The sequence below is a fragment of the Hyla sarda genome, chromosome 11, assembly GCF_029499605.1.
Source record: "Hyla sarda isolate aHylSar1 chromosome 11, aHylSar1.hap1, whole genome shotgun sequence".
In the NCBI taxonomy this organism is placed as follows: domain Eukaryota; kingdom Metazoa; phylum Chordata; class Amphibia; order Anura; family Hylidae; genus Hyla; species Hyla sarda.
In genome coordinates, this window is record NC_079199.1 from 17,580,224 (window position 1) to 17,599,828 (window position 19,605).

General features: G+C 41.1%; 1 long non-coding RNA gene across 2 annotated transcripts in view; it reads left to right on the forward strand.

Moving 5' to 3' along the window:
• LOC130295519 (uncharacterized) overlaps positions 1–19,605 on the forward strand; it is a 52,117-nt gene that overhangs the window by 14,457 nt on the left and 18,055 nt on the right. Inside the window, exon 2 of one of the 2 annotated variants that reach the window (XR_008848868.1) lies at positions 12,297–12,466. This is a non-coding gene — a long non-coding RNA (uncharacterized LOC130295519). Of the gene's footprint in view, positions 1–12,296; positions 12,467–17,608; positions 17,633–19,605 lie in introns of those variants that run through there. The other variant, XR_008848870.1, reaches the window with a different exon arrangement.

Genomic DNA, 19,605 nt, shown 5'->3' on the forward strand with positions numbered 1-19,605 from the left:
CATGCGCTAATTTTCACATATGCGAATTTTCGCACGCCAGTCTCACACAGTAGTATTAGAGCCTTCTTTACACCACACAAGCTGGAAGCAGAGAGGGGTGATCACTGTGATGTGTACTGTGAAGAAAAAAAAAAAAAAAAATGAAAATTCGTAATTACGAATATATAGCGCTATATATTCGCGAAATTCGCGAATTCGCAAATATGCGATATTCGCGAATAATATTCGAATTGCGAATATTCGCGAGCAACACTAGTCTTCAACCTGCGGACCTCCAGATATTTCAAAACTACAACTCCCAGCATGCCCGGACAGCCGATGGCTGTCCGGGCATGCTGGGAGTTGTAGTTTTAGAACATCTGGAGGTCCGCAGGTTGAAGACGACTGAGGGTGGAGAGTTCACTCGAGTATAAGCCGAGGGGGTGTTTTCAGCACAAAAAATCGCGCTGAAAAACCCGGCTTATACTCGAGTATATACGGTATTCGTTATGATGAATATAATTATTATTATTTTTTTCACAGTACATATCACAATGATGTATACTGTGTAAATAAAAAGTGATCATCCCTCCCTGCTTCCAGCTTGTGGTCCAAAGAAGGTGAATATGCAAATATTCGAAAATTCACGAATATCATCCCTTCCAGAGGACACTGATCCCTCGCTTCTTGTAGCTTGTGGGCCAATGAGAAGGATGCAAATACAGTTGTCAGAGGTTAGCAACATCCCCAGCAACCAATAGGAAAGTAGTAGGTTGAAAGATATAATCGCGCATGTGCATTTTGTGAATTTCATTACAAATTTCGCATTGGGAAATATGTGAAATTCGGGAATATAGGACAAATTTTCGCGAATATTGGATGAATTAACTCCCGGTGGTGCAGAGAGATGATTGAAGAGAAATAATTTGTTATATTGGACAAATATTTGTCCATATATTTGCGAAATATCGCAAATTTGAACATGGCCTATGCCACTCATCACTAGACCTTACACCTTTTTAAAAATGTTGACTTCACTCCACTTACTTCTGTTGCCTGTTTTAACACGTAGGCATTGTTTCGACCAGTTGCTAAAGGGGTATTCCAGGATTTTTTTTTATTTGACTATGCTACAGGGGCTGTAAAGTTAGTGTAGTTCATAATATAGTGTCTGTACCTGTGTGTGATTTTTGTCCCAATATTTCTTTTTTACAGCATACAAAACTACTTAGGTCTCTGGATTTCCCAGGTTGCAGTTCGTAGAGACAGGACATCACTAGTAAGGTGATAAGAGGCAGTCTGTCGTGCTTCAATGGGTGGAGTGACCGGTGGGTGGGAGAGAGATCACTCTGCAACAGCTGTAGGCACCCTGATTAGGAAACACCAGTGTATTGCATTAAAGGGATCACAGGTGTGTTTCAATGGGTGGGGTGACTGATGTGTGGGAGGGAGAAAAGTGACCTCATACTTACAAACTATGGAGCTATGGGATGTGTAGTTTAGAGAACGAAATTTAACAGGAAATACCCAGTTCAGGCAGATACGTACTACTAAAATCACCTTATTGTGGATAATCCCTTTAACTCTGCAATATCCCCTGAAGACGATGCTGAAGAGCTGAATAATCCTTGCAGCAAGATTACCAAGGCAACAGGCTTGAACTTTATGGTAGCTAAGACTAGTGTAGCTCACTTGTAGGAGGGATACCTGACTTTAGCTATACATAGTCTCACAGGAACAGATAAATATACAAGGACAACACCCCTAGGGGATAGGACAACTAGTCAGATTTGTATATGTATATCAGGCTATGCTCCCAGAGCTGGTATGTGGACCATTATGTTGTGAACTCCATAACTAACATATAGCAAAAAAGAAAAGAAAATCGGAGTCACTTATACAAATAAGTACCGTGTCCAATGGACACAGACAATACAAGTTACACAGACAATACAAGTAAGGTAAAAAAACATATAAAATGAGGAATACAGCAAAAAAAGGTGAAATCACCGGCTCCACCCACTAGGATGAGTATATACTCATGAATCTACTCACCCCCATTTGCCAGGGGCGGGGTTTATGTTTAAAGTCCCATACAAGTCAATGGGAAATATATGTTACTGCATAACTTCCAAACGTCTTGAGATATTTTGATAATATTTGGTCACATGTTACTTATGTGTCCACTTAAAATATAGGATAGTTAATTTAACCTTTAACTACCCCCATTTGTGAGTGTCTGGGTTTTTGTTTAAAGTCCCATGCAAATCAATGGGAAATGTATGTTCCCACATAACTTCTGTACGGCTGAAGATATTTCAATAACTGGTCACATATTACAGGTCGGGATATGAGGTCGGGATAGGAGGCCGGGATAGGAGGCCGGGATAGGAGGCCGGGATGGGAGGTCGGGATAGGAGGAAGGGATAGGAGGACGGGATAGGAGGTTGGGATAGATGGACGGGATAGGAGGTTGGAATAGGAGGTCAGGATAGGAGGACTGGGATAGGAGGACGGGATAGGAGGTCGGGATAGGAGGTCGGTATAGGAGGTCGGGATTGGAGGTCGGGATAGGAGGTTGGGATAGGAGGACGGTATAGGAGGACGGTATAGGAGGTCGGGATAGGAGGTTGGGATAGGAGGTCGGGATAGGAGGACGGGATAGGAGGTCAAGATAGGAGGTCGGGATAGGAGGACGGTATAGGAGGACGGTATAGGAGGACGGTATAGGAGGTCGGGATAGGAGGTCGGGATAGGAGGTCGGGATAGGAGGTCGGGATAGGAGGACGGGATAGGAGGTCAAGATAAGAGGTCGGGATAGGAGGACGGGATAGGAGGACGGGACAGTAGGAAGGGATAGGAGGACGGGATAGGAGGTCGGAATATGAGGACGGGATATGAGGTCGAGATATGATGACGGGATAGGAGGTCGGGATATGAGGACAGGATATGGGGTCGGGATATGACAACAATATATGAGGACGGGATATGAAGTCAAAAGCTTCCTCCTTTGTTTATTTTCCTCCTCAACAAGGATTAGAAAGGAAAAACCGTGCAACGCCGGGTACTCCACTAGTAATATAAATAAAATACAGTACATATCTAGGAGCAACCAAAGACAGTAGTCAGGTTGCAGTATGTAAACATCAACAGTGTGTAATGTATATATTGCACCTACATATCCATAGCAGCAATGGCAACAAGCCTCACAATGAGGTAGAAAGGTGCTGAAAACGAGTGTCATGTGCATAAGAACATAGTGATGTAAACAAAAACCAGATACAGAACAATAAAGATATTACCAAGAAGAAAGAAGAAAAATCGCAGGTGGGTAGACACCGGAATAGCACCACTCCAACGCACATTTCGGTACGTCACCTTCGTCTGGGAGGCTCACAGGAATCCTCAGGAATATGTGTGATAGACAGGAGGTGACAGGTGCTCATGGCTACGCTAAAGGCGCTAAAAAAGAAAACAAATTATACCTCTAATTCAAGTAATGGTGTGACGTCATCACCCCTCCTGTGGGAACCCAGCTTCCTAAACATGGAGTCACACCCTGACCCATAGACATGAATGGAGGGGTGGGGCTTGACATCCCGACCCCGCCACGGTACATCCAGCGTGCTAAATGTACTGTTTAGAAAGCAGGGAGCTGCATGGAGATCACGAGGTCCTATCGGATAGGGGATAAGATGTCTCGAGGCAGAGTACCCCTTTAAGGTGTTCCTGTCAATTTAAAAAAACTATTGGCATCTCCTTGGGACATCTCAAACTTTTATTGGATAGAGTCTGAGTATTCAGACATTGACTAATGACAAGAATGGCAAATCAAAAGTTTTCTTTTGTAATGTTTTCTTTTTTAAATGGGTCTGAACTGCAATGCCATTCTTGGCCTATGGACAAAGGTGGCACTGTTTTTGAAAAAACTAAACAATGATTTCTTTTTTAAAATGTATGGTGCTTATCCCATAGTTTTCTCACCATATATCTTTAAGAAGCTATTGAGGAACCAGTTTTTATCACATCATTTAATTATTATTTTTTTTCCAGATGAGGACAGTTTTCGTACAATTAACTCCCGGTGGTCCAGAGAGATGTTTGAAGAGAAATAATTTGTTTTGTGGTGACATGTAATTATCTCTTTTTCTAGATGGATTGTTACCTGCAGCTGTGTGAAGCCGCGATAGGGACCAAGTGTTCTCTTATATGCAAATGTGTTAATGGGTTATTTGGTGAATTGTTTTGTTTAGAATGACAATGACTTCTCGGCGTGCGATATTTCAGAAGTTGATGTTTGTTTTCTTGTATAGTTTGATATAAAGTCAAAAAATGTGTTGCAAAAAAAATGGCAATAAATCATAGGATCCAGAGCTATAGTGTTATCTGACTTCCCACTGGGCCCACCAGGCCCATTTGTTTCTTGCTTTAATATCGTAAATTCTCCTAATGTATAATTATAGTTTTCTGCATATAAATTTAAACTTTATAATATAGTTTGTGTTTTATCAGACCACTGGGACCCCCTCGATCTCCAAAACCGGGCCCGTCTTTAACCGATAAGCCCTCTTGTCCCCACCTTCCAATACATACTAGTAATGGCAATGTCAACCCAACAGCCAATCTCTGGCTGCAATGATGTCCTGCCTCAGTTGGTGATTGGCTGAGCAGGCCATCACTGCCGAAGTAGGAGAGACGGGCCTTGTTCTTATCATTGTAGAGGGTTCCAACAGTCTGACCCCCCACGATCATACACATACCCCCTATGCTGTGGATAGTGGGTACGTTTTTAAAAGATGGAATACTCCTTTATTCCTGTGAAAGCCTTAGTAAATTTAAACCAAGACCAGACAGCAAATGTATTTTCCAAATTTCTGACAATGGCTCATGTTTAAGGCTATGTTCACACAATTGAATTTCTGTCTGCTGCGCTCATTACATAGCAGAATTTCCATGCTGGAAACATCTGATGTGGAAATTCAAATTCCGGTGTCCACAAAAAGAATACACATTCTTTCTGCGGACAATGCACGGAATGCATTGCACTCAGCATTCAGGGGCAGAGCTCTGTACACTGAGGACAAGCAGGGCTCTGTACACTGAGGACAAGCAGAGCTCTGTACACTGAGGACAAGCAGGGCCCTGTACACTGAGGACAATCAGGGCCCTGTACACTGAGGACAATCAGGGCTCTGTACACTAAGGACAAGCAGGGCTCTGTACACTGAGGACAAGCAGGGCTCTGTACACTGAGGACAAGCAGGGCTCTGTACACTGAGTGCAAGCAGGGCTCTGTACACTGAGGACAAGCAGGGCTCTGTACACTGAGGACAAGCAGGGCTCTGTACACTGAGGACAAGCAGGGCTCTGTACACTGAGGACAATCAGGGCTCTGTACACTGAGGACAAGCAGGGCTCTGTACACTGAGGACAAGCAGGACTCTGTACACTGAGGACAAGCAGGGCTCTGTACACTGAGGACAAGCAGGGCTCTGTACACTGAGGACAATCAGGGCTCTGTACACTCAGGACAAGCAGGGCTCTGTACACTGAGGACAAGCAGAGCTCTGTACACTGAGGACAAGCAGGGCCCTGTACACTGAGGACAATCAGGGCCCTGTACACTGAGGACAATCAGGGCTCTGTACACTGAGGACAAGCAGGGCTCTGTACACTGAGGACAAGCAGGGCTCTGTACACTGAGGACAATCAGGGCTCTGTACACTCAGGACAAGCAGGGCTCTGTACACTGAGGACAAGCAGGGCTCTGTACACTGAGGACAAGCAGGGCTCTGTACACTGAGGACAATCAGGGCTCTGTACACTGAGGACAAGCAGGGCTCTGTACACTGAGGACAAGCAGGACTCTGTACACTGAGGACAAGCAGGGCTCTGTACACTGAGGACAAGCAGGGCTCTGTACACTGAGGACAATCAGGGCTCTGTACACTCAGGACAAGCAGGGCTCTGTACACTGAGGACAAGCAGAGCTCTGTACACTGAGGACAAGCAGGGCCCTGTACACTGAGGACAATCAGGGCCCTGTACACTGAGGACAATCAGGGCTCTGTACACTGAGGACAAGCAGGGCTCTGTACACTAAGGACAAGCAGGGCTCTGTACACTGAGGACAATCAGGGCTCTGTACACTCAGGACAAGCAGGGCTCTGTACACTGAGGACAAGCAGAGCTCTGTACACTGAGGACAAGCAGGGCCCTGTACACTGAGGACAATCAGGGCCCTGTACACTGAGGACAATCAGGGCTCTGTACACTAAGGACAAGCAGGGCTCTGTACACTGAGGACAAGCAGGGCTCTGTACACTGAGGACAAGCAGGGCTCTGTACACTGAGTGCAAGCAGGGCTCTGTACACTGAGGACAAGCAGGGCTCTGTACACTGAGGACAAGCAGGGCTCTGTACACTGGGGACAAGCAGGGCTCTGTACACTGAGGACAATCAGGGCTCTGTACACTCAGGACAAGCAGGGCTCTGTACACTGAGGACAAGCAGGGCTCTGTACACTGAGGCTCTATGACACTCTCCTGGCTCACACATCAGGATGAAGCCTGCACAGAGCCCTGCTTGTCCTGCCCTCACTTCCTGTATTTTGTCTGTGTACAGAGACACACAGGCAATAGCTGCAGAGAGAGCCTTTTTCACCCAAAAATATACACATTTTATAACCAATGATTATTACAAATATACATACAATAGTATTAACTACATTAAGTTTATGCAAATGGCAGGTACACTTTAACTATTTCTTACTGCTTGATAAGCCGATGCAGCACTCATGTGCCTTTGTCCTACAAGTCCACCCAAGAAGTGGTTAACGCAGTACAGTAGTCAGGTGATTTAAGGGTTTAGTCCTAATTTACTGAAGCCCCACAATAGATTTTAAGGGACGTTTTATTAGCTTTTGTTCTTTATGAAAATGAATGGGGCTATAAAGATATCGAACTTTCTAGTAAATCCTTTCTTTTTTTCCTGTAATAATAATCAATGCTTCCAATTTTAAGGCAACAAACAAACTGCAGCACCCGGTGTATTTCAAAAAGACGACACACGGGGGGGATATAAAATTCTTCCTCTCCGACATTTCTCATCCTCTCCACTTTTTTTTTTCTTTTCCTTTCATATTCACCTTGTGTAGTTAACTAACTGCCTGTGCATTCTTCGTGATTAGTGTTGCTCGCGAATATTCGCAATTCGAATTTTATTCGCGAATATCGCATATTCGTGAATTCTCGAATATTCGCGAATATAACACTATATATTCGCAATGACGAATATTCGTTATTTTGTTGTTTTTTTTTGCACGGTACACATCACAGTGATCATTCCTCTCTGCTTCCTTCCTCTGTGTGAGACTGCCGTACGAATTTTTGCATATGCGAAATTTTCGCATATGCTAATTTTTGCATATGCTAATGTTCACATATGCTAGTTTTTTTTAAATGCGAATGTTCTCTTATGTAAATTTTCTTATATACGAATTTGCACATATGCGAATCTTCTTAAATACGAATTTTCGTTTATGTGAAATTTCGCATATGCGATTTTTCGTGTATGCTAATTTTCACATATGCGATTTTCTCTTATGCTAATTTTCATATATGCGAACTTTTCTCAAATAAGAATTTCTCTTCTGTAAAATTTCGCATATGCTACTCTTCGCATGTGCGAATTTATACTCATGTTAATTTTTCGCTTATGCGAATTTTCTTAACTGCGAATTTTCTTTAATGTAAAATTTCGCATGTTTATTTTCATATACATGCGAATTTTCTCTTGTGCAATTTTCACATATGCTAATTTTCTTATATGCGAGTTTTCACTTATGTAAAATTTCGTATAAGCGAATTTTCGCTTACGCAAATTTTGCACATGCTAATAATTTTCGTATATGCGAATTTCTTTTCATATGCGAAATTTACACAAATATTACGAATATGCGAATGTAGCGAATATATGACAAATATTCGTCCATATATTCGCAAAATATCGCGAATTCGAATATGCCCTATGCCGCTCAACACTATTCGTGATCCTATTTCATCTATTTGTAAGCAAATGCTGTAAAAGAAGCAGCGGGTGTTTTAAGGGGTCACGCCATGTTAAAGTAGTTGTGCAGGACAAGAAAACCATGGCTGCTTTCTTCCTGAAACAGCGCCTCCACTGTCCGTGAGTTATTTCTGGTATTGCAGCTCAGCTCTCTTGAAGTGAGTGGTGTTGTTCTGCAATTTGACACAGAACCTAGTGTGGCGCTGTTTCTAGAAGAAAGTAGATGTATTTTCTTATACTGTTAGGTTTCTTTAAAGGGAACCAGTCACATTGAAAATACAGTCGATTCTACAGGAATCATATTATAGAGCAGGAAGAGCTGAGCAGATGATATATACAATACAGTACAATCTGCAGGTAACATGTTATAGAGCAGGAGGATCTGAGCAGATCATATATACAATACAGTACAATCTGCAGGTATCATGTTATAGAGTAGGAGGAGCTGAGCAGATGATATATACAATACAGTACAATCTGCAGGTATCATGTTATAGAGCAGGAGGAGCAGAGCAGATAATATATATAATACAGTACAATCTGCAGGTATCATGTTATAGAGCAGGAGGAGCTGAACAGATGATATATACAATACAGTATAATCTGCAGGTATCATGCTATAGAGCAGGAGGAGCTGAGCAGATGATATATACAATACAGTACAATTTGCAGGTATCATGTTATAGAGCAGGAGGAGCTGAGCAGATGATATATACAATACACTACAATCTGCAGGTATCATGTTATAGAGCAGGAGGAGCTGAGCAGATGATATATACAATACAGTACAATCTGCAGGGATCATGTTATAGAGCAGGAGGAGCTGAGTAGATGATATATACAATACAGTACAATCTGCAGATATCATGTTATAGAGCAGGAGGAGCTGAGCAGATGATATATACAATACTCATATAGATCTACAAGGCTCATTTTCTATATTTCATCCCGATGCCCAAATGTCTTGAATATTCTCAGTCCACCCCTGACAATGTCCAGACACAATGTAACGAGCCCTGCATACGTGTGATTTGGATGGGATCAGGAAAGGTTTTCTGTATTCTCCATGAATAAGCCTATGGGGTAAAGATTGAACAAACTAGATGTGTTCTCCTAGGTTTTGTCTATTTTTGTCTTTCCCTATTCGGCACATCTATGCCCTTCTTTTACCCCCAGGCGGAAGTATAAAGTAAATATGAGTTGTATTCACTTCACTCCGATAACAAACAAACCTGGAATGCTCAGATCTCCGGGGTGCTATAATGTTAATAATGACATAAAAATCCCAATATACTTCCATGGGTGCCGCCATGAATATCAATCACCAGCCTCCCTCCTCTTGCGCGTGTTGCCCTTTAAGCCTTAAAGGCTCTAATCTATTTTTTTGCAGGGGAGATTGATATGTCTCCTCTTATGTACATGTATTATTTTTATTTACCGCCATACATCTTCACGATGTGCTCCTAGAATGACTTGATGATGAACAATCTGTCATGCACGACGCATAAACCATTCAGTATTACACCGGTTATGAAGTCTTGGGAATACATGGTGAATTGGATTTTTTTTCCAAAAGATGCTCCTTATGTTGCTATATATTCATAAACCTGCAACGGGGACCAGGATCATCAAATGCATCAATAAGATTAAGTATGCATCTGTAATACGGCGCCCGTGGTTGGCTGGGGGGCCATGTTGTACCGCCATGTGCTTTATGTGGAGGCCCATGTATGAGTTTGGATTAACCTTTCTATCATGGTGATATTACTCTTACCAGGAATAATGGCTGCATGGTATCATGTGTTTGTGCTAGCAGACCGGTCACATGAGTCTCATGGTGCCGGTGGTCACATGACTCGCATTGTGACGGTTGTCACATGATCAGGGCCGCTACTGCTACATTCCTAGGGGAAATGTATGTGTATGCACTAAAAAATAAATCAATAAAATAAGAAATAAAGGTCTTTTTAAGACATACATAAAAATGTAAAGTAAAAATAATAATAAAAAGAAATAAAAACTAAATAAAAATCCAAATAAATAATAACAATTTAATCTACGTCCCTGGGGGCCCTCAGTACATCAAAAGAAATAACAGTCAATGGAATTAAAAAATTTGAGAGAGACGCTGCAACATGGCATAACTATTCACCCAGCTTTTTATTCATTTGCTCTTTTTACAAACTGAAATTTAAATAAGCCAGGATTTTTTTTTTTTGCCTGATGAAGCTGATTGCCTGATGAAGCTGCTGTTGCAGTGAAACGCGTTGCATGATAGGAGAATGATTTACCATTGCTTTTATCCATTCGTTTGATCCTCTGTGTTCAGCGCCACGCTCAGACCGGTGTCCTTCTTTGAAGCACTACTTTTTACTTCCAGGATTTTTTTGGGGGCTGTGCTAAAGAGGCTTTAAAATAAGTGTAGTTCATAATAAAGTGTCTGTACCTGTGTTTGATAGATGGTCTCTCAATTCTTAATAGTGTCGTCTCATGTTTTCCCAGGTTTCTGTGTAGCCGAGACATTACATCACTAGTCAGGTGTTGAAAGGGAAAATGGCAGTGCTTCAACGGGTGTACCGAATGCTGGCTGTACTGCAATGGGTGGGGTGGCTGATGTGTGGGAGGGAAAAAAGTGACCTCACACTTACAAACAAGGGATCCTGGGACTTGTAGTTGGAGGGAGGTAACTCCAACAGGACACAGCCAGTTCACAATAGGAAATCAGCAGCATTATGGTGGACTCACAAGACAGCCATTTAGCCCTAAGATAAGCACGGATCCTTCCTAAGCATGTCCACTACTGTCTGGTAGGTAAGTACTAAAGTCACCTTATGGTGGAGAACCTTTTTAAATAGACTTTTAACATTGGATCAGAACAACATACATAGTACTTTGAAAGTGCAAAATACCTTTTAGTGTGACACAAACAATAAAGAGACCAATAAAGTTTGATGGTAAGTATTCTAATAATTCCCATGGACCTCTTTGTTCCTTCTTTATAAGATTTTCTCCTTTTCTGGCTTGTCAATTTGGGTGGACGGTCTTTTCTTGGTCGATTTGTGGTTGTGCCATATTCTAGCCATTTTTTTGATGATGGATTTTATGTTGCTCTATAAAATGTTCAAAGCTTAGATTTTTTTTTTTTATAACCTTGTCCTGCTTTGTACTTCTCCACGATTTTATCCCTGACCGGTTTGGTGAGCTCCATGCTCTTCATTCTGTATATATATATTTCCAAAAAAGAGGTTCCGCAGCACTTAAAATAAAATTTTAAGGGGATTTATTATCCCATGGAATAGATACAACGTTTCACCGGCCTCTCGCCGGCTTTTAATAGCCGGCGAGAGGCCGGTGAAACGTTGTATCTATTGCATGGGATAATAAATCACCTTTAGGGTGAGTTCCCACCTGGCGTATACGCAGCGCAAAATTTATGGCAGCAACTGGAAATACGCTGCGTATTCCTTGCTCACTATACATACAGGGCTTTCCGGCGGCAGCCCTATGTGTGTAGTGAGTTTTGGAGGCGGGGCCGTGTGCCGGCGTGTCTGTGACGCACGGCTCCGCCTCCAAAACTAACTACACGCATAGTGCTGACGCCGGAAAGCCCTGTCTGTATAGTGAGCAGGGAATACGCAGCGTTTTTCCCGCTGCTGCCGTAAATTTTGCGCAGCTTCAAATACGCTGCGTATACGCCCTGTGGGAATGCACCCATAAATTTACTTTGGAGTGCTGCGGAACCTCTTTTTTTTACTTGGCTGAATAGAAGACCTTGACCTGGACTGCATCTGATGCTGGCACCCACCACATTTGCTTGGATATATACCGTAAATATATTTCCATTCCAAAAGAAAAAGCCCATGCACATGCTTGAAAAAGGCTGCATGGGCAGCTGAAACGTTGCATATTTTTTCTTTTGGAATGGAATAAAGCTACCTACGTTTCATTGTACTTTGAGTGCTGCAGCATACTTTATTTCTGGATCTACAGTGGCTCTTGACCTGGGCCTCACCTGGCTGCTTGCACCACTTGCTCATCCCTGTTTCTATATATATATATATATATATATATATATATATATATATATATATATATTTTTTTTTTTTTTTTTAATATATTTTTTGCTTTATAATGCACATATAAAAATGTTACAGCTGACGTTTTACCAGTCTAAAAATGATCTAGTCATTTCTGGTCCAAATATAGTCCTCACATTAAATGGTTAAGTGTCCTCTTTTATGTTTCTCCAGATAATTTCACACGACTATCTGTAGTTCCTAACCAATGCCGGAGGCATCCATTAGCATGTTCATGGGTTCATGCTGCTCGGGGACATCCAGAACTGCGTGTGCAGATGAATGTTATATCCACATTTCCATCCTTACTATCTAAACATTGAACACATCCAGGAGACGTGACGGTAAGGCCGAATGTTTCTAATATATCTGTATCTATTCTAGATTTACTACAGGAGCAGAAAAACAGCAGCAGTGCCAACTTACACAATGAGAACACCACCCGCGCCTTGTTGGACTCCATAGACTAAATTGGGGTCCATTGGGTTTCCACACGCCGGCCTATATTTTCATATATATTTATATATTTCCCATCTTTTATGACCGAATCTGTGACGGAGCCTCCAACGTCAGGTCAGGCTGTATGAATAGAGGATCTCAAAGATGTCATTCCAAACTCCTCAAGGTCTATGGTACATATAAATCATATGTCTATGGATACAGGTCAGGGGCAAACTGACTGACCAGGAACCCAGAAATATAGAAATTTGGGGGTTGTCTACAGCTCCCCACCTGACATTGGCTCCATGTTGTGGACGGTCAGAGCCTCCCATTTCTTCTACAGTGAAAATGTGTAAGAAGGGAAAATGTACTTAATAGATAGATAATAGTGTTGCTCGCGAATATTCGCAATTCGAATTTTATTCGCGAATATTGCATATTCGCGAATTCGCGAATATAGCGCTATATATTCGTAATGACGAATATTTGTTTTTTATTTTTATTTTTTTATTTTTATTTTTTCACAGTACACATCACAGTGATCATCCCTCTCTGCTTCCAGCTTTTGTGGTGTAAAGAAGGCTCTAATACTACTGTGTGAGACTGGTGTGCGAATTTTCGCATATGTTAATTTTCGCATGCGTGAATATTCGCATATGTGAAAATAAAACGAGACTATTACGAATATGCGAATATTCGCGAATATGACGAATATTCATCCATATATTCGCGAATTCGAATATGGCCTATGCCGCTCAACACTAATAGATAATTAGATATGAGATAGATATGAGATAGATATATAGATATGAGATAGATATGAGATAGATATGAGATAGATATGAGATAGATAGTAAGATATGAGATAGATATGAGATAGATAATTAGATATTAGATAGATAGTAAGATATGAGATAGATATGAGATAGTAAGATATGAGATAGATATGAGATAGATAGATAGATATGAGATAGATATGAGATAGATATGAGATAGATAGATAGATAGATATGAGAGATAGATATGAGATAGATAGATATGAGTTAGATAGATAGATATGAGATAGATTAGTGTTGCTCGCGAATATTCGCAATTCGAATATTATTCGCGAATATCGCATATTCGCAAATTCGTGAATTTCACGAATATAGCGCTATATATTCGTAAATTACGAATATTCTTTTTTTTTTTTTTTTTTTTTTTTCTTCACAGTACACATCACAGTGATCATCCCTCTCTGCTTCCAGCTTGTGTGGTATAAAGAAGGCTCTAATACTACTGTGTGAGACTGGCGCGCGAAAATTCGCATATATGAAAATTAGCATATGCGAATTTTCGCATATACAAATTTTTGCGTATGCTAATTTTGTATATGCTAATTTTCACATCTGTGAATTTTCGCATATGCAAATTTACGCATATGCGAAAATAAAACGAGGATATAACGAATATGCGAATATTCGCGAAAGTATGACAAATATTCGTCCATATATTCGCGGATATTCGCGAATTCGAATATGGCCTATGCCGCTCAACACTAAGATAGATATGAGATAGATAGATAGATAGATAGATAGATATGAGATAGATAGATAGATATGAGATAGATAGATAGATAGATATGAGATAGATATGACATAGAGAGATATAAGATAGATAGATAGATATGAGATAGATATATATGAGATAGATAGATATAAGATAGATAGATATGAGATAGATAGATAGATAGATAGATCTCCATATTGGACCCCATAGGGGAGGCCAAGGTTCTGTTATCCAGAGGTCTCAAACTGTGGCCCTCCAGATGTTGCAAAACTGCAACTCCCGGCATGTCCGGACAGCCAACGGCAACATCTGGAGGGTCACAGTTTGAGACCACTGCTACTATTATTATTATCATTATTGTTATTATAATTTTTGTATGTATTTATTTATTTATTTCATTTATTATTATTGTTATTATTATTATTGTTATTATCATCATAACTATTATCATTGGTCTCAAACTGTGGCCCTCCAGATGTTGCAAAACTTCAATTTCCATCATGCCAATGGCTGTCCGGGCATGCTGGGATTTGAAGTTTTGCAACATCTGGAGGGTCACAGTTTGAGACCACTGCTACTATTTTTATTATAATTTTATTTTTATTAAATATTTTATTATTATTATTATTATTATTATTATTATTATTATTATTATTATTATCGGTGGTCTTAAACTGTGGCCCTCCAGATGTAAATCTCCCCTATAAACCAATGGTCTCAAACTGTGGCCCTCCAGATGTAAATCTCCCCTATAAACCAATGGTCTCAAACTGTGGCCCTCCAGATGTAAATCTCCCCTATAGACCAATGGTCTCAAACTGTGGCCCTCCAGATGTAAATCTCCCCTATAAACCAATGGTCTCAAACTGTGATCCTCCAGATGTAAATCTCCCCTATAGACCAATGGTCTCAAACTGTGGCCCTCCAGATGTAAATCTCCCCTATAGACCAATGGTCTCAAACTGTGGCCTTCCAGATGTAAATCTCCCCTATAGACCAAAGGTCTCAAACTGTGGCCCTCCAGATGTTGCAAAACTCCAACTCCCAGCATGCCCGGACAGCCGTTGGCTGTCCGGGCATGTTGGGAGTTGAAGTTTTGCAACATCTGGAGGGCCTCATTTTGAGACCACATGCATAATCCATTGCTCCATGAACCAATGTACCTCCATCAAGCCTCCTGCCTACATTCCTGCCTTACAGTGTATTGTGGCGGGGGTGGGGGGTGGGGGTTCACTTCTACCACCCATTACCCTTGCTTACAAAGAATACCAAATTTCCTGCGCATTAATATCTCAGTGACTGTGTAATCCTCGTGGTCTGCCCTATTTCTTAATCTTCCCATTAATTTCGAGGACGGGGGTTCGAACATGAATTCTGACAAAAGTTCATTACGGTGGTTTAGAACGTGGAAATTAATGAGATTAATTAATCTCCGTCCTTCGAAAAAAAGACGACTATTTAAATGAAATGATGAGGATTGTAATGACATAATTACCGCGCCGCGAAGGATTGAGAGATAAAATCAGAGCGATTGTGCTGAGCCCTTTAATCGCTTCGTTTTTTTCTTTTCCCTCTTCCACAATCTCCTTACATTATCTCTGCGCTGATTTCAAAATGCTTTGTCATTTCGGCTACATCCTCTCCTCGGTGGAAGAGAGTCATCCTGCAGGAGGTGGGGGGGGGGGGGGGGGAGATACCGAGAAAACTTTGGCGCGGTTTATCACAGTTTATGTTGCAGTCACTTCACCCTCTTTCAGTGTCATATTGAAGAAGGAACCCCCCCCCCCTTTCGACGCGGTTCGGTCGCACCAAATGTAAGCGACAATTAGGAGAAAGAGAGAACTTGCCTGCAATGTAAACTCTTAGCTCTTAAAGGGGCACTCCATCGGAAAACAATTGTTTGCAAATCAGCCAGTGCCAGAAAGTTAAACAGATTTGTAAATTGCTTCTATTTTAAAATCTTAATCCTTCCAGTACTTATCAGCTGCTGTTTACTACAGAGGAAGTTGTGTAGTTCTTTCCAGTCTAACCACAGTGCTCTCTGCTGCCACCTCTGTCCTTGCCAGGAACTGTCCAGAGCAATAGAGGTTTGCTATGGGGATTTGCTTGTGCTCTGTACAGTTCCTGACATGGACAGAGGTGGCAGCAGAGAGCACTGTGGTCAGACTGGAAAGAACTGCACAACTTCCTGTGGAGCATCGGCCAATCTGAGGAAGGAGGAAATACCCTCCAAAACGCGTTATTGGAAGCTCTATTAATAAACATAGTGCCTCCGGGCACTTTACTTCCCATACATATTCGTGTTTCATTAACCTGGATCTGCGAAAAGCGCCTCGACAAGGTTCCGTTTTTTCTCTCTTCATTTCTTCCTAAAGTGCAGCGGAACAGTTTATATTACAGTCTTCACCTTGTATTAGCATTATACTTCTTGTGGCTCCAGTGCCTCCGAGTATAGGCAACAATCACTTATAGGGTATCTGTCATCTGTGTTATCTGTCACGTCCCAAACTGCTGACACAGTTAGATAGCTGTTAGGGCAAGGAGACATGGTACCTTTCCTATTTATACAGTAAAGGAAAAAAGTATTTGATCCCCTGCTGATTTTGAATGTTTTCCTACTGACAAAGAAATGATCAGTTTCTAATTTTAATGGTCAATTTATTTGAAAAGTGAGAGACAGATTAATAAAAAAAAATAAAAAATAAAAAAAACTGAAAAAGCATTTCAAATAAATTGTGAATTGGTTTGTATTTTACTCAGTGAAATAAGTATTTGATCCCCTATCGATCAGAAACATTTCTTGCTCCCAGGTGTCTTTCATACATCTAACAAGCTGAGATTAGGAGCACTCTCTTAATGGGAGTGCTCCTAATCTCAACTTGTTACCTTTATAAAAGACACCTGTCCACAGAAGTAATCAATCCATGAGATTCCAAACTCTTCACCATGGCCAAGACCAAAGAGCTGTCCAAGGTCAGGGACAAGATTGTAGACCTACATATGGCTGGAATTGGCTACAAGACCATCACCAAGCCGCTTGGGAAGAAATTTATGGTGTGATTATTCACCAATAGAAGAAACGCAAAATTATTGTCAATCTGGGGTGACCCAGTACAGAATCACGTGTTCTTCTGTACTCCTGCCCATCCTGTGTGGCAGATGCTGCTCAATGTCTGTCATGGGTCTCCTCTCCTTAGAACTCTGTAAAATGCACTAAATAATGTAATGTTATATAAGGGTTAATGTAATGTATTTTCTATGCACTTGTTACCTTAAGAAACCTGTTGTCAAGGACCTTGTTGTTAAGGGGAGTATGCAGAGGTGAACATGTGACTTATCCGCCCAATGGGAAGGCTCTAAATTGTCTCCTTATATACTGTAGCCAGAGTTCAGAGTTCAGTCTTTCTGAGGTACAGTTTGGTGAGGAGTGAAGTCTGTCTGTGAGGTGGATCTGAAAAGCCAGAAACCACACATCAACTACAAATTAACCCCACTACCCAGGTGAAAGCCAAAGCCTTGTGGTAAGCCTACAGTCTCGGGGATTACTTCAGTCAAGTTAGTCAAGTCCAAGTTGCTAAAGTATAGCGTAGGCTGCATACCGGTCAAGTCAGTCATATACAGCACAATCAACTATAAGTCTCAGCAAGCCGATAAGCTTCCCTAAATTCACCCTGCAACTCCTTCATGCTAATATGAGCTGTAATAGATTGTACCATCTTTCCAACCTCAGTAAAGCAAGCAAGTTAACCGTAACCTTGTGTCGGAGTGATTATTTGCTCCATGCCTGGGACAGGTGAAGCTAACCTACCTCGGGTGGTGTATAGGTCAACTACGCCCCGGCGTCACGATAAGGTTAATTACACATTACCCCGTCCGACACCATAAATCCCCCTCAATCCATGCAAGATGATGATTCAGATGTCCATTGGCAAACTTCAGAGGGGTCTGTACATGTAGTTTCTTGAGCAGGGGGACCTTGCGGGCACTGCGGGATTTACGGCGTAATGAGTTACCAATTTTTTGATTGGTGACTATGGTCTTAGAATCCTTGAGATCATTGACCAGATCCTCCGGTGTAGCTCTGGGCTGATTCCCCACCGCTCCCTAAACTTCACTAGGTCAGATCTTACATGAACCCCCCAACCAAGAGAAATCGAGAACCTGGAAAAAAGAAATTATTATAATAATAAAAAAAAAAAATTGTTTTTCATACTTTTTAAATAAAAATGCAGATTAATCTTTCTGAGAATATATCATATGGTGCATCCGTGGTGAGGCATTTCTTCCATTTAACTCGAATTGCTAGGGTGATTCATATATGCAATTTGTATTGGTAAATAATAGAGTTAAGTGAACTGAGCCCCCCCCCCCCCTCAACCTGGATTAGTTCCAAACCTTTGGGGGTTCGCAACGCGACAGCCTGAGGCTGTCTGGGAGTAATTGTCATTTTATTGTAGCAACAGCGAGCCTCCAGCTTAAAGGAGTACTGAGATGTTAGACATTTATGTCTGATCGCAGGGGGGTCAGACCGATGGGACCCCCCACGATCTACCGCACACGGACCCGGCACTGCTGCAGTTCTGCATGGCTAATGCGTGTGTCGTCGCACACTTTCCGAAAGTTTAGCGAACCAAACTTTTAGAAAGCTCACTCAACACTAGTAATGAATCACATAAAGAAAGGATTTTCTCCCCAAAAATAGTATTTATTGCATAATACTCCCTTGACCACACATTACCTACAATTACTAATTCGACATTAAACGGCGTACGAGCCGACTCCCTAAATGCGCAGAAGACGATGTGTTGATATCACAAATTGTTACATTATTATTATAATCATAGATCCCAATATTTAATAAACAAACTGAAATAAATAAAGGGCCATACAAGATCCAGTTTCCATAGTTACGTAGTATTCGCCGGCGTTAATTCACCCAACATTTCTCTTCTACATCAGCCATTGCTTCACATATTCAGTTCCTGATTCTTATCGACCAACTGGAGGGATGAGATCGACAAAATTATTGAAAGAAATATTTTCACTGGGAGCCATTATAAAGTTGTTAGTTTTTCTTTTCTGGCGCATTGTGTCAAGTGGAATAATGGACCGTCTGTAAATATTTAGAAGCAATGTTCTACAAGTCAATTATGACAACCTGAATGCGCAATCTAGGACAAGGATAATGGATTTACATAGCTACATACATGTAAGCATAGGGATAAAAAAAAAAAGACAAAAACATAAAACTAGTTGCGTTCTCATAGGGCTATTAGTTTATTTTTTTGTCTTTTTATTCCCTCCTTCCAAAAGCCATAACTTTTTGATCGTTAGTTTGTTTTTGTTTGTTTTTTATTTTATTTTATTAATTGACATAGCCCTATAAGGGCTCGTTTTTTGCAGGATGAGTTGAATTTTTTTACTAACCACAATTTAATGCTCCATATCATGGATAAAGAAACAAAAAAATGTCAAAGTGTGGAATAAAAAAAAG